This window comes from Micropterus salmoides, unplaced genomic scaffold, assembly GCF_014851395.1.
Source record: "Micropterus salmoides isolate LMB-PRFRI ecotype aquatic unplaced genomic scaffold, ASM1485139v1 Ms_hic_scaffold_16, whole genome shotgun sequence".
Lineage (NCBI taxonomy): Eukaryota > Metazoa > Chordata > Actinopteri > Centrarchiformes > Centrarchidae > Micropterus > Micropterus salmoides.
This window is the reverse complement of record NW_024040707.1, coordinates 11,226,727-11,240,911: the sequence shown is the minus strand read 5'-3', so window position 1 is coordinate 11,240,911 and position 14,185 is coordinate 11,226,727. Positions and strand designations below refer to the sequence as shown.

At 40.3% G+C, this 14,185-nt stretch overlaps 1 protein-coding gene across 1 annotated transcript in view; it reads left to right on the top strand.

The window, feature by feature from the left end:
* The window catches only part of LOC119906262 (metabotropic glutamate receptor 4-like), a 199,466-nt gene that overhangs the window by 40,066 nt on the left and 145,215 nt on the right, over positions 1-14,185 (top strand). The window lies entirely within an intron of this gene.

Here is a 14,185-nt window from a genome sequence, read left to right as displayed (position 1 = left end):
GGTTAAGACAACAGCCTTGGGGGCAGTTGACCCCCGCCCCACTTTAGGGGGTGCAGTCAGAAAACTGCAGGGCACCTGTTCTCCTTGTCCCAGACACTCATCAAATCCACCTGGAATGGCCCTGGACAGAGGCATTTAAATATGATGCTTTATTCTGTATTGGACAGTATGGCACATTATTTTCATTTGAAACTTGCAGTGGGAAAGTAACAGGGTGAACCTGACAAAATATGGTTAGAAAACCAGCGCCTCGAGAAGAGTGAATTAAGAAAAGAACAGTGTGTTCATGAAAGTAGCTCTGAATTTAATCCTTACTTCTCTCTGAATATGTGTATGTGTATAATCCTTAACATGGCACTTCTTTTTGTTTCGCTTAGAATTATCCTGTCACTCCCATATGAAAATGAAGGTACACATCCTCAGAGTGAGATTACTTCCTTGAACATTTCTATACACACTGTACAGTATGCTGTACTGAAGTATTTTTAGTGTGGCTAATTAATTCATTCTACAGTATTAGTTCAACCAAGGGCATAGGTTTGCAAATTGACAGTAGGGACATTTCCATACCAATATTTCAACAAACTTGTTCGTATTTTCCAATGTGAACAGTGAAGTCATTTTAGATCATTTCGATGTGCCCTCCCAGAGGCTACGTCTATCGGCTGAGATAACGTGACTATTGCTTAGCTGTTCAGAACATGAACAGTGCTGAGAGACAGAGAAAGAGAGAGAGCTGCAAGCCGCAAACAGTTGTTTCTACGCTCCTTCACCTTGCTGATTTTGACAGAATTGGTATTAAAAGGGGTGAGGCTGTCGTGTCCCTACCAGGCCAAACCTATGCCCTTGAGTTCAACACTAAAGAGGGTTTTACTGGGTTATTATGTGTTTGACTGCTACTTCCAGTGATTTCAAAATATACGGTGACTGGATGAAAGTAGGGGTAGAACTAATCATATGAGAGGAGAAAGTGACCTGAATCATCTTGACGTGAGGTTTTTTTCTTCACCCACATGGGCTTTGCCACACTTTATCCGACTACATTTCCCTCAACTGGGGGATAGACTGCTAGTTTAAAGGCTCTTCCAACTCACTCGCATTCCCTTTTCCTCCCACCTGCTTCTTGAACTGAAATCAATGTTCCAGCCCTTTCATCCTCGCTGCAGATTGCCTCAACCAGGGCAGAGTCTATCAGGCACCACCAGACTGACATTTCCCTCTAGCTGTGGCACCTACGGGGGACTCCATAACTGACTCAGCCCCCCTACGGACGGATAATCCCAGGCTAAAACCCCCAGATTCTGTGATTAATGATATGTCTACTGGTAGTGACCCTTGTTCTCTTGCTGTGATGCTTCATGTCGAGCCCAGGGAGCTTTGGAGTGCTGACAAGGGAGACCTGTACAATTATGCACTGGCACAGCAAAGCAGCCCCCTGGCAAACATGAGGCAGAGCTTGACAGGACCTTTATTAGCAACAAGACATGCAGTACAATATACTAAGACACAAAGCCAGAGTGTAGTGCAGTCATTTACAGTGTACACTGAGTGAGCGGTTTGTGGCTTTGACAAATAGTAAATATATTTAAAGATCTGAATTAATGTCTCTTCTGTGTTTACATGCATTCTTTATATAAGCACCCATGTTTTGATAGACAACAGCAATGTCGATGTGCATCACCTGGTTATAGACATATAGTATGTTCTCCCTTATGTGGAGCACAAGATACAAACAAAACAGGGAGCAGCTCATCATCACATTCACTGCACTTCCTACTCACCGCATGCTAGGAAACACTTGAGTATAGCACTAATGGCTTTTCTGCATTTAGGCACCAAAGGGCTTGTATATGTGGAAATGTTGATATTTTAAAAACAGATTACATGATGCTTCACAACAATCATTTTAGGTGTGCTGTAGCTTGGCAGTAAAAGTTGCAAACTTCTGTGTCAAGTTGTTTTTCAAGGTTTTACTTTTCAGATGCCGTAAGAGCAGTGAGTCAAAGGCAGAGGGGCTGCTCAGTGACCAACAGATAAAACTGTGAGTGTACTGTGCAGCGTCTAGCTGTGACTGTGTGCAACGGTGAGAGTAGGCAGCAGTGCGTAGCTAAAAAAAGAGCATCCCTGCTCAGCTAACCTACACATGAACAAATACAGGCAAGTACATTTTCAAACTGAACATTTTTCACAGATTCACAATAACAGGCATGTAATGGACCAAGATGTATTTTGACCAACCATAAAGACATCAGGCTCAAGGTACAGTTACCAGTTAGTTAAGTCAGACCTGTGCACCACTGTTGAGACCCTGGTAAAATTCCTGCAGGCAGTGCTTCTGGCTTGGCTCCATTAAACACAACTGGCCGTGCTCCCAAGTGGGAAGATCAGTGAGGGATCATGTCCTGGTTTAGTCAATAGGACCTTTAGCTTACACCCTTCACACAGCAAGAGTGAGCAATAGCAGTAAGAAGATCTACAAGATGAGAAAATTGGGAAAATGCTAACAGATTTTCTTAGTATTGCCTTATGATTACACCATTGTTTACAGGTAAAACATTTTCTTCACTTTGGATACATACTGCACAATAATGAAGGTACCACTGCAAAATGTCCTGAAATTATCCTTCAGATAATTTTATCCACAGGAAAACTTTCAGGAAAAGTTTCAGACAGGCCCACCAAAATTTAGAAAAAGATAAATGTTTGAAAGCAAAGTCAGAGATAGTGATTCTGAAATTCTGTATAAATTTGGATACTCATCTCCTCCAAAGTGAAAGCACTTGTTTCTGGTGTCATTTCAATCTTTAGCAGCTAATCTCCTAAACAAGTTGACTTCAGTGCAAAGCTAGACCAATAAGCTGCTGTGCAATGAATCTATTTCAAATGCACCTTAGATTACCACACAGGCAGCACCTGGTGGGCTTAGTGCTCAGCTTTTGTTTCTCTCATCCAGAAGCAAAAGATCAGCATATCACTAGGAGAGAAATTATGCTCCTGTAATAATCTTCACCACAGCATCACCCAGTATCCAGCTGTCCCATATTTTACAAAAATACTCATACAAATCTTTTACATGTTCCCTTTATGGTTCAAAGTCTTTTTCAAAGCTTTCTTCTCAGAAAATCCCCATTGCTCAATCAGACACCTATTTCCGCTGAGGAGCCTCAAGTTAATGACCCTGTTTCTCATCTGGGCTCCTCCCTATTTTCCTCTGGCGTTGAGGGTGAAGGCTTAATCTTCACGGGAAGCTGTCAGAACATGATGAATGCTAGCAGTAGACTGGCTCTCAAAACCTGCATTAATTTTTAAGTACAATTAGTAGAACAAAAATTTTAATTCAGCTATGGAAGATGACTGCAGAAGCACAGGCAAGGCCTTGAAAATTGCATAGCGGTCAGCTGAAATGGTATTTTAGCATCTTTGAACACAATCAGTGAGAGTTTTGTTATAATGTCAAAGAGGGACATGAAACAGAGTTTTCACAAAAATGTTTTGCCTTGATCTCTAAGCCCAGATGGCAGTGTTGTTGAGCTGCTACCCCATCCAACTCTTAGCTGTGGTTTGTAATCAGTGTCCCATTCACGCTCTGCCTCATCTCCTTTGATCTAAGAATTAACAAGACAGATGAAAGGAACAATTATCAGGTCCCACTCTTCACTTAAAGGACTGCCTTAAAGTTAGCTTAGTTGATGCTAAGCTTTGCTACAAAGAAAAGGTTTGCATTCTCCCACTATCTGCTACGGAGAATTTAACGAAAGAGACTAAGAGGAGACATAGCGAGGACTAAGCAGACTGTCATACAGCAGGAATTGTAAAAACCCAAGATGCAGACATCAAGGCTGTAAATATGGATACTGCAGACACACACACACACACACACACACACACAGAATCATAGCATTTCAAAATTCAACTATGTCAAAGGACCCTGAATTTAAGGTGCCTTCTTTTATCCCCGTGAAAATGATGTTTGTGAGAGAAAGACCTTGAAGTTTAGACACAAGGATTTAAGAGCAGCGAGACTATACACAGGAAGAACCCTGGAATCAAATACGTTTCCTGCTGAAAGCCACAGAGGAGGCACAAGGCCATGCCCAGAGTACCGTGTATTGATATGAAAGACATACTTTCTATTTTATTGCAGACAGCGGGGGAGAGTAATGATTCATATCAGCCACTAAATTCTTCATTATCACTGGCTTTTTTTGTGTGTGTGCTTATTAAAGAATCTGATGATGTCCAGCGGACATATTCAGAACATCTTGGAACAAGATCTCGTTTCAATTCTTATGTTGCTTTGTTGTTGTTTGTTACTATAGATTACTGTTGTTTGTTGTCATTGGTGCATTTCTATGATCTATGTCTTAAATTCCTGGCTGCAACCTGCACACCTAAATTTCTTTCAGATAAAGTTGAAGCTGAGTTGATCTATCTCACTTAAGCCTACTGAGATAAGTCTAACCAAGATGTTGACTGCAACTAATTAGCATTTACATTTCATTGGATCACTTTCTGAATTCACTGATGATTTGTCCACTAAATGTGAAAAATCATGAAACATTCCTAAGATCATTTGAGAAGCTGGAAACGCTGAATCTTTGTCAGTTTTGCTTTAAAAATGTTTTGCTAATTAATTTTATGTAAGTATAAATATATAAAGCATATCTTGCAACATGGTATCAGCATACAACACTGAATGAAGTTGTAGTTTTTCTGAGGACAGACCACAGCAGTTCTATGAGTTGAGTGTTCTATATTTCTTCGTGATAACTACTGAATAGAAAGCAGTGTGAGGGTGTATTCTTGCATTACGTCATGCTTACTTTGAATATACAGTAGATGGACTGTGTTAAGTGACTTGAATTTGGACACTGTGCTCTGGTGGGATTGATGGGAAGGTCAGACAGGCCATCATCACGTCTCATTTGGCCATTAACACCTTCAATCACTGCAGCTTGCTGTCACAGATTGGTAAGCTCCCTGACAGGAGCTCCTTCAAACTCTGAGGGCAGTTACTTCTCAGTCCTTAGATAGCCTCTGTAGCAGTACAGGTCAGAGGCTTCTGATGGCAGCTGGATCACAGGGGAAAGGCCCTGTGGCTAAGCTCGGGGCCACTGTCACAAAGCCATTAGCCGGACCTGCTGTGAGGAATGTATGCATCGTGACTGACTTGAGTACTGCTTGATTTAAAAAGCTTTTGTAAGGTCAAATTTTAGATTTTTTGTTCACAAAGTCAAGTGAAGTGTATTTGCATAGCCGCCGAGCACAATTATGGCCTTGAAAGGCTTCATTATAATGGGATCATAAAACAGTAAATGAAAAGGACAACCCCTCCACATCAACCTCAAACTGTCAACTCAGTACAGCGAATAACTGCTACGAAAACATCAATTAGGACAAAAAAAATGCATAGGGAGAGGCACAGAGCGTGGACAACATCTTATACTTGCTTTTGTGATTTGCTTCTGTGCTATGATACACAAATACTGTTTCCAAGCTACTGTAACATATTTTTGACTGTAACAACCATCATACACTATTTGCCTGCAGCGCTCTACTATACCTCTCTAATGGTTTGCAAGACACTTTCAGCCAAGAATCATAGAATACGGCTTGGAACAGGGAAAAAGAAAAGTGGCAGATTTTAATAAGAGCGCACTGGCAACCCAATTAGCAATGAGGCAAAGCTTACAACCTAATGCACTTTGATTCACTGTTTGCATGCCTATATTTAAGTCTCAGTTACACTCACAACATGCTCTTTCAGCCACACTCAGCTGTCCAGTATGCACATTTGACAAGATGAAGAAGTGTGAAAAACAAAATCACTTTTATAAAATCTTTAGTCTGGGGATTTAATCCATGTCATCAGACCAAAGGCTGACTGGGTACCCTTTGAAGCTGGATAGATCCCTCTAAGAAGGGATGAATGGCAAAATAGAGTGTTGGCAGATAGCATTAAGCAAGCTGGGCTCTGCTCTCCAGTTTTTTAGTAATGATACCACAAAAAAGGAAAGATGACAGCGCAAGGAAGTGAGTGTGCCTGAAAGGGTACTGGTTGTGATGTTGACGGGGACCTTTGATACGAGCTCAGGAGTGCCAGAGTGTGTGGCCTGATGCGCCAGCAGCTCAACATCAATCTACCGACATCTCTTGACCAACACAGCGCACCATAGAGCCACTGCACCACAATACAATGCAATCATTGAGTGTCTTATCAGTCTGATCAAAGAGAATTATTGTGGAAGGGATGTTGTATAGCCACATCATTTTAGTGCAACCCTACTTCCCAAAGAATTACATTTAAAATACCACTAAGTGTTTTTTGCCTATGTTTTAGAGGGAATGTAATTGCTGCATAAATTATGTTCAATGGCTTTTTTTGTTTGTTTTTGTTTTAGCAGTCCATGAACTGCTATGTCCTGCCAGAAGTTGTGGGAAGGTGGTTGGGGTGAATGGTGGGCATACAAGCTCATGCCCTTGGATATATATGTGGATATATAGGGTATCTGCAATCCTGAAGTTAAATTCAACACCTTTTAAGACATTTTTTTAAGACCCTTTTCATACATTTCCAGACATCATCGCCACAGATTGGAGTTGAATAAATTGAGTGACTAACCCAACACAAGGTTAATGAGGTTGTATCTTTTCTACAGATAAACACCTTGTCTATTTTAGATGGCATCAAATCTAGCAGGATTCCATAAATAAACTATGCGCCTACATTTTGATTAAATTCATGCATACATACTGAAACAAACAAGTATCACAATTCAATACCTCAGAAAATGGCGTATAAGACTTTTTAATCCTTTTTAAGGGCCTTAATAGTAGCTAAATACATTTTTCAACTTTAATACTTTTTAGGACCCTGCATACACCCTGATATATACAGGACCATTAAAAATAAATAAAAATCACTAGAAGCCATGATCTTGATGAAAACTGATAAGTATGGCAACGAAGCAATGAATATAACAGGGTAAAATTCCTGAGATTTCAGCTTGCACAGAGGACAAATGAAATTACAGTGTTAGTGCTTTGTTCTTGCACTTTACACAAAACGTGTTATTAAGACCATGCTGCTGTGACCTCCTGACACTCATTGAAATCACTCAGGGTGCACTCCACTTGGCCTTGCATGCCACATGCTGTGTAGTGACAGGGGTGGGGGAAAATTATTAAACAGTGGCAGGTAGTGTGGCTAAAGCTGTGGGAACACTTCTTGGGAAACGAGTTTCATTCAAAATCAGATAAATATCATAAATAGCAGGTACGGCATTTTAAAATGCTGTAGCACTGTATATATATGTGCAAATTTTGGCAAAGATTCAACCGTGTGAAATTAATGTTTACCAGTCTCCACTGTTTGCTTCACATGGACCTGCCACTGTTTCAGGCTGTCACGTAACCACACGTGTCATTTTGTGTGCCAAATGTAAATGGTGTGGAAACCCCACCCATTTGGCACAAACCAGCATTTGGAGCTCACCCTACCTTTCCTGAAAACACCATATATCAGAAAGTGATGTATGATTATCTCCAGAAATGACAGTGCCAGTAGTGAAAATGAGGTCCAGGTGTTCAACAGTGAAATCGTTGCAGGGGTGCAGAGCTGTGCCTCTTTGAATTGATAGAACTCAGTTTGCTTGCTTTTACCAGGAAGTCAATCTTCGTCCAGACAAAAAGTAGAAATAACAACTGAGTTCTAGCAGCTGAAACAGACACAGTCACTGTAAACAGATTGCCTCCCCTGTTGAACACTTGGACCTCATTTTAAACTGGGCCTTTAGCTGGTGGAGACAATCATACATCACTTTCTCCTGTTCAGAGTTTTCCAGAAAGATTTGGGAGCTTCTATTGCTTCCTTTCTTAAAATAATGTGGCTTTTGAGTCCTTCAGGAAGAGTCAGCTCCCCTCGTCATCCCACGTCTGTATGTTAAGGAACACAGGAGAGAAGTGAATGGTTTTCTCATGGTAAAAAATCCACTTTATCCATTCAAGCATGCCTCAACATTGAAACCCTCTTTGACAGGGTGGCAGCAATTGGAGGGATGCAGTATTCATAGCTTCTGTCTCCAGGAGCGCAGATAAGCCCTGGCTATACTTAGAAGCTCAATGTGTGATTTGAAATGTGTGATTCCTCACAAATACGTCTTTTCCCCCCTATTGTCACCACCGAGGGAGGTGCACTGGGAGTATTCGCTTTCTGTGACAAAACTATCTCCCCTGCTCGCTGTGAAATGTGCTCAGCACTGTTAGCCAGCTATTACTTGACTATTAGGGTGGTGCGCTTGGGGAGATATTTATTGGATTCAGAGGGTGTGTGAGAGTGCTTTACATGGCAGCTGCCACAGTCTTCCTTCATTTGATTTATGTGCAACAGACACAAGAAATATTTCTCATCATCCATTCTTATGATCAAGCTTGAAAGAAATTCGCCTGTTGGCCTTGTTGTTTCTGTAGACCTAAAATGATAAAATTTCCTCTTTGTGTATGAACTCCATATGGGTGAAACTTACTTATTAGAAGAAAGTGCAATCTAGGAATGGTTGTACCTCTAAAATAATTTCTAAATTGTCTAAAACTCAACCCTTACTGTGAAAAAGAAATTAAAATGTTAGTCCTTCCTCTCATTTAGACTTCATGAGTCATTCCTGTCTCTCTGATGCTTCATCTCCACATGCATGATACCAGTGTATTGATCTGCAGTGTCACAGCATCACCTGGCATGACTATCAATCAGCTCGCGTTCCTTTTCACTTGGCTGGGAACCCTGGCAAATGCAATGTCACATGTGGAGCATCTACATCATTGTTGTACTAATGCAGGTTAGACTGGTGAATCTATATTAGGGTTTCTTTCAGAGTCAGGGCCCGCCACAACGCAAACAAGCATTTAAATAAACACAGTACAGTGTATCACAAAGAAATAATATATATTCTTGTTTAGTTGCTTCTTGAGCTTATGTGCAGCCTAGTTTTTGAATGAAAAGCATTATAGTGTAGCTGAATCTGCATACTGTCCACTCATTTAGACTGTCTCATTTGGCACATTTAGGACATTCTGATTCAAGCGCTTGTGAACTACTGCGCCTCGCTCCTCAACAGCAAAGCTCAAAGGGTGCTTTTGTGTGTTGATGTTGTAAACTGTAGTGCGACATGAAAAATTAGTTCAAGCAAAGTGGGACACACACAAAGCCTCAGCTAGCGCCTCTTGTTCGTTGCTTCACTGCCTTTCATACACATCTTTCTCTCTCTCAGAAAAATGTCTGTCTTGAATTAGATATAAAATAAACACCAGGACAAAGTCTTCTTTCCCCCACCCCTATGATTCTTCTACCAATAATTGCGCATATGTTGGCAGACACTCAAAAGTTTTATCTATGAATTATTCACATTTTACATACATCTAAGTAGGAGGAGACATGATTTAAAACTCCATATAGTGGAAATTGTGTTATGTAGCACAGAATCTGTATAAAGAGGCATTTAACTGCTGCAATGCTGCATCCAACCAACAGTTCAATCATTGGATTAATTAATTTAATAATTAAACATCCTGATCTACAGAGGCAATTCCAGCGTTCCAGCTGAGAGGAAGATATTTGTACAAACAGGGTATACTGCTGTTCGTACACAGAAGCAGCCTGTATTGATAGATTTGTTCATGTGGAGGAAAAAAGGAAACCTGAATCCCATTTCGGATATTTTTCAGTAAGAGACAAAAGAAAAAGGCTTGTGAATTTTTAATATCATTATTATGCCTCTATGACCTCTTTAAAGAGTTGTTTTGTCCCATTCTGCATTTTCTCTCTTTGACGTTCTCCACAGAAGTCTTGAATCATCTTCCCTGTTAGCCCAGGGCAGTAACACAGACTGTTTGTTAATGGAATCTACATTTTGCATGAAGATAGTGTTAATGAGCGAATGTGAAACAGCCCTAATATCTCCAGCTCTGGTGGAGGGAGCTAATGGCCAGCGTCCTGGAGAGGGGGGAGAGGGTAATGGAGAAAAGGGGAATTAGCTTTGAGGTGGGTGTCTGATGTCTGGAGATGGGATGAATGCAGATAGCCGTGTATATAGAGTGACAATGCATGTAATGAAGCTTTGCGCACACTCCCCTCTGCTTTTAATTTCTCTTTCAGCATTTTCTATGCCCCCCCCCCTTGTACCTTCACTACCTTGAATCTGACTCATCATACAAGGAACAATTCATGCAGAATTAATGTGACACTGACTCAGAATATGATACATTAGTGGTGATTTGTGTAACATTTGCCACAAAAGGTTGCTATGTGCTCTGTAAAAAAAAAAGCTATGTTGCACAGGAGAGATGCATTGCGTCAAAAATTCGTACTCCTTCTCTGAAACATAACTGACTCATGACATGATACACATATTATTACATTCAGTGTGACTTACAGTTTCCAGAGGATATCACTGTGTATGCAAACATAAATAAATCCGATCACAGAAAAGAGACGCTCCTTATAACTTCAGAACCCATGGAAATCATCACGTTTTCTTCAGTGTCAGAGTAGCACATCCATGGGTACAACGCAAACAGGAACTGTCAATATCTAATCTGGCATACCTGTAATGATGTGAATTTGCTAAAATGTAAACAAAGATAGGTAAAAAAAAAAGCTAACAAATGTGGCTGTATGTGGTTGTAGCCCACAACTAACTAACAGACTCTGTGGTAAGATTATACTTTCTGTTAACATCTCCAAATGCATTATGGGAACGGTAGTTCTAAAACATAGAGGACGATTACCTCTCAAGTTATAGTAAGACAAAGACTCCCGACTCCAGAATAACAGGAAGGACAAAAATTATTAATATTAAACTTTTTCATGCTACACATGCCTCCTCCACCACACACATACACAGCAACTCCTAATACAAGGTAGAAGGTAGGTCACATTACAACAGGTTGTAAAGTGAAATTAAGTTTGTAACTTCCTTCTGCTACGTAGCAGACAATATACAGTAATACAAAAACAATCATAAAATGGTAAACAGAAATAAACTATATTGAGTGGAGCAGTACTGAGGATGAATTTGAGTTTGAAAGTCACTGATGCTTGGGAGATGGGTACCAATGATCTTCTGAGCAGTTTTAATCACCCCCTGCAGAGCCCTCTGGTCCTGGGCTGTGCACATCCCATGCCGATTTGTGATGTTTCCAGTCAGGATGCTTTCTATTGCTCCTCTGTAAAAGCTGACAAGAACTTGGCGTTGGGAAAAAAGAAATATAGCTGTTTTTTAGCTTTCCTGTTCACCTGCTCTACTTCAGCTCCACTGATGTATACAGGACTGTGTGTCTTTAACTCCTTTTTCCCTAAAATGATCAGCTCCTTGGTTTTTGTGATGTTGAGCAGTAGGTTGTTCTCTGTGCACCTCACAGCAAGATAATCAATTTCCTCCCAAAATTAAGTCTCATCGTTGTTTGAAATCCGGCCGATGTTAATGGTGTCATCCGCAAACTTCACAATCCATTTTGGGGGATGCAGGTGTGGATGTACAGCATGAACACGAGGGGGCTGAGCACAAAGCCCTGGGGGGCCTCTGGTATTGAGCACTAGAGTGGAGGAGGTGTGTCCGGCAATCCGAACTGTCTAGGGTCTGTTTTTGAGTAAGTCCAATGTCCAGTTGCAGAGTGTTGTATTTAAACCCAGAGTGCAAAGCTTCCCGATCAGTTTCATGGGGGAGATTGTATTGAATGCTGAGCTGGAATACACAAACAGCTCTCTGATGAAGTGTTGTTTTTGTCCAGGTTTGTGAGGCAGTGGAGATGGCATAATAATAATAATAATAATAATAATAATCCTTATTTGTAGAGCACTTTTCAAAAACAAGTTACAAAGTGCTTTAACAAGTGTAAAGAATAATACAAAAAAAGATAAGAGCATGAAAATTTAATATAAAATTAGTAAAATACAATAAAATAAAAGGGATAAAATAAAGTCAAATAAGATCGGGAAAAGCTCTCCTATAAAAGTATGTTTTAAGAAGGGACTTAAAAGAGTTCACTGACTCAGCCGACCTGATTTCCTCGGGCAGGCTGTTCCAGAGCCTCGGGGCCCTGACAGCAAACGCTCTGTCCCCTTTAGTTTTCAGTCGAGACTCTGGAACAGACAACAGACCTCTACCCGAGGATCTCAAGGTACGTGCTGGTGCGTATGGGACTAAAAGGTCAGAAATATAACAAGGCGAGAGGCCATGAAGAGCTTTAAAAGTGATCAATAGAATTTTAAAGTCAATTCTAAAACATACTGGGAGCCAGTGTAATTTAGCTAAAATAGGAGTAATGTGGTCATATTTCTTTGTTCTGGTTAAAAGCCTGGCAGCTGAGTTCTGGACAGTCTGGAGTCGATCAATAGATTTTTGGGTTAAACTAGTGAAAAGGCTGTTGCAATAATCCAGGCGTGATGAGATGAAGGCGTGTAAAATGGTCTCGGTGTCCTTAAAAGTTAACATTGATCTAATTTTAGCTATATTTCTAAGTTGATAAAAACATGATTGAACAAGCTTTGTGGTGTGCTGCTCGAAATTTAAATTACAATCAAACCAAACACCAAGGTTCTTTGCCACAGGCTTAATGTGATTTACTAGGGAACCAGCAGATGGCAGTATTTGATTTGCCATCTGCTGGGACCCGATGACCAGAATTTCTGTTTTGTCTGAGTTCAGCTGGAGGAAATTATTTGACATCCATTTTTTAACTTCACAAAGGCAGTTGTTAAGTGAACTCAGCATTCCAGGGTCTGTGGATCTGACGGGCAAGTATATTTGTGTGTCATCAGCATAAATATGAAAAGAAATGCCATGTTTATGGATAATATGTCCAAGGGGAAGCAGATACAAGGAAAACAAAATGGGTCCTAAGACTGACCCCTGAGGCACACCATATTTAACTGGACAGAATGAAGAGACATAGTTGTTTACAGACACGCAAAACTTCCTATTTGACAGGTAGGATGAAAACCATTCTAGAGCAGTACCAGAGATCCCCACCCAGTGCCTCAGTCTGTCTAACATGATGTTGTGATCAATGGTGTCAAAAGCAGCGCTAAGGTCCAGGAGTACAAGGACTGAGCACATACCTTCATCAGCAGACATTAAAAGGTCATTGGTGACTTTAAGCAGGGCAGTCTCAGTGCTGTGGTACTTCCTAAAACCAGACTGAAACTTTTCAAATAATTTGTTATTTTCCAGCACAGTGAGCAGCTGTTTGGACACAATTCTTTCTAGAATCTTTGCAATAAAAGGCAGTTTTGAAATTGGTCTAAAATTATGTGGGAGGGAGGGATCTAAACCAGGTTTCTTTAAAAGTGGGTTCACGCAAGCCGTTTTAAAATAATCAGGGACACAACCAGTAGATAGGGAGCTGTTGAAAACAGAGATCAAATAATGTGATATGTAATTCCATCTATGTAATTTACTATCTGTGTACAGTGAATCCAAAAATTGTCAATTACACAAACATGGTTACAAGACATTTCTAACATGCTTCCTTACAGTTTCTCTCCTCCTACAATATACTGAGGTCTAACTAAACTGCATTCCTCTCAAACACCATAGCCAGTGAGTCACTGCCTTTACAGGATCTGTCACAACTCTCCTTGGCAATGAGGACAGACTTTTTCCCCCACTGCTTTTATTGTCTAAAAACAATAGTCACAGTCATCGGTTTGACGCCAATAATAATTAAGCTCCTGTTTCTTTTGTATTTCAGCAGAAACTGTCTATGTAACAGAAAAAAATGATACAGAGGCAACTGAACATTAAAATTGTCTCCACTGATTGATGGCTGGAATTTTAAAATGAGACAACAATGTTAAAATGATTACTTTAAAACAGCTGTGCACTGAGTCATAAGAAACTACTACAACAGTTTCTCTTCTCAACTCTTTTTTTTTCTCATATGCAGGTGAATTTATATATTATCTGATTATCTGATTGAACATGATGGATATGGGTAACAAATCTGAAGCTACAAAAAACATTTATGTATTCTAGCAGACCAGCAGACAGACATCCAAGCAGTGTAACAGTATCCATACTGAGGACTTTATCTCCATTCTCCACTGTGATCATATTGGTCTTTTGGGCCTAAGTATCTTCTCTGCTGAAGCATAACGGCCAAAACAGCAGTTCCCTGTCGGATTAGGACA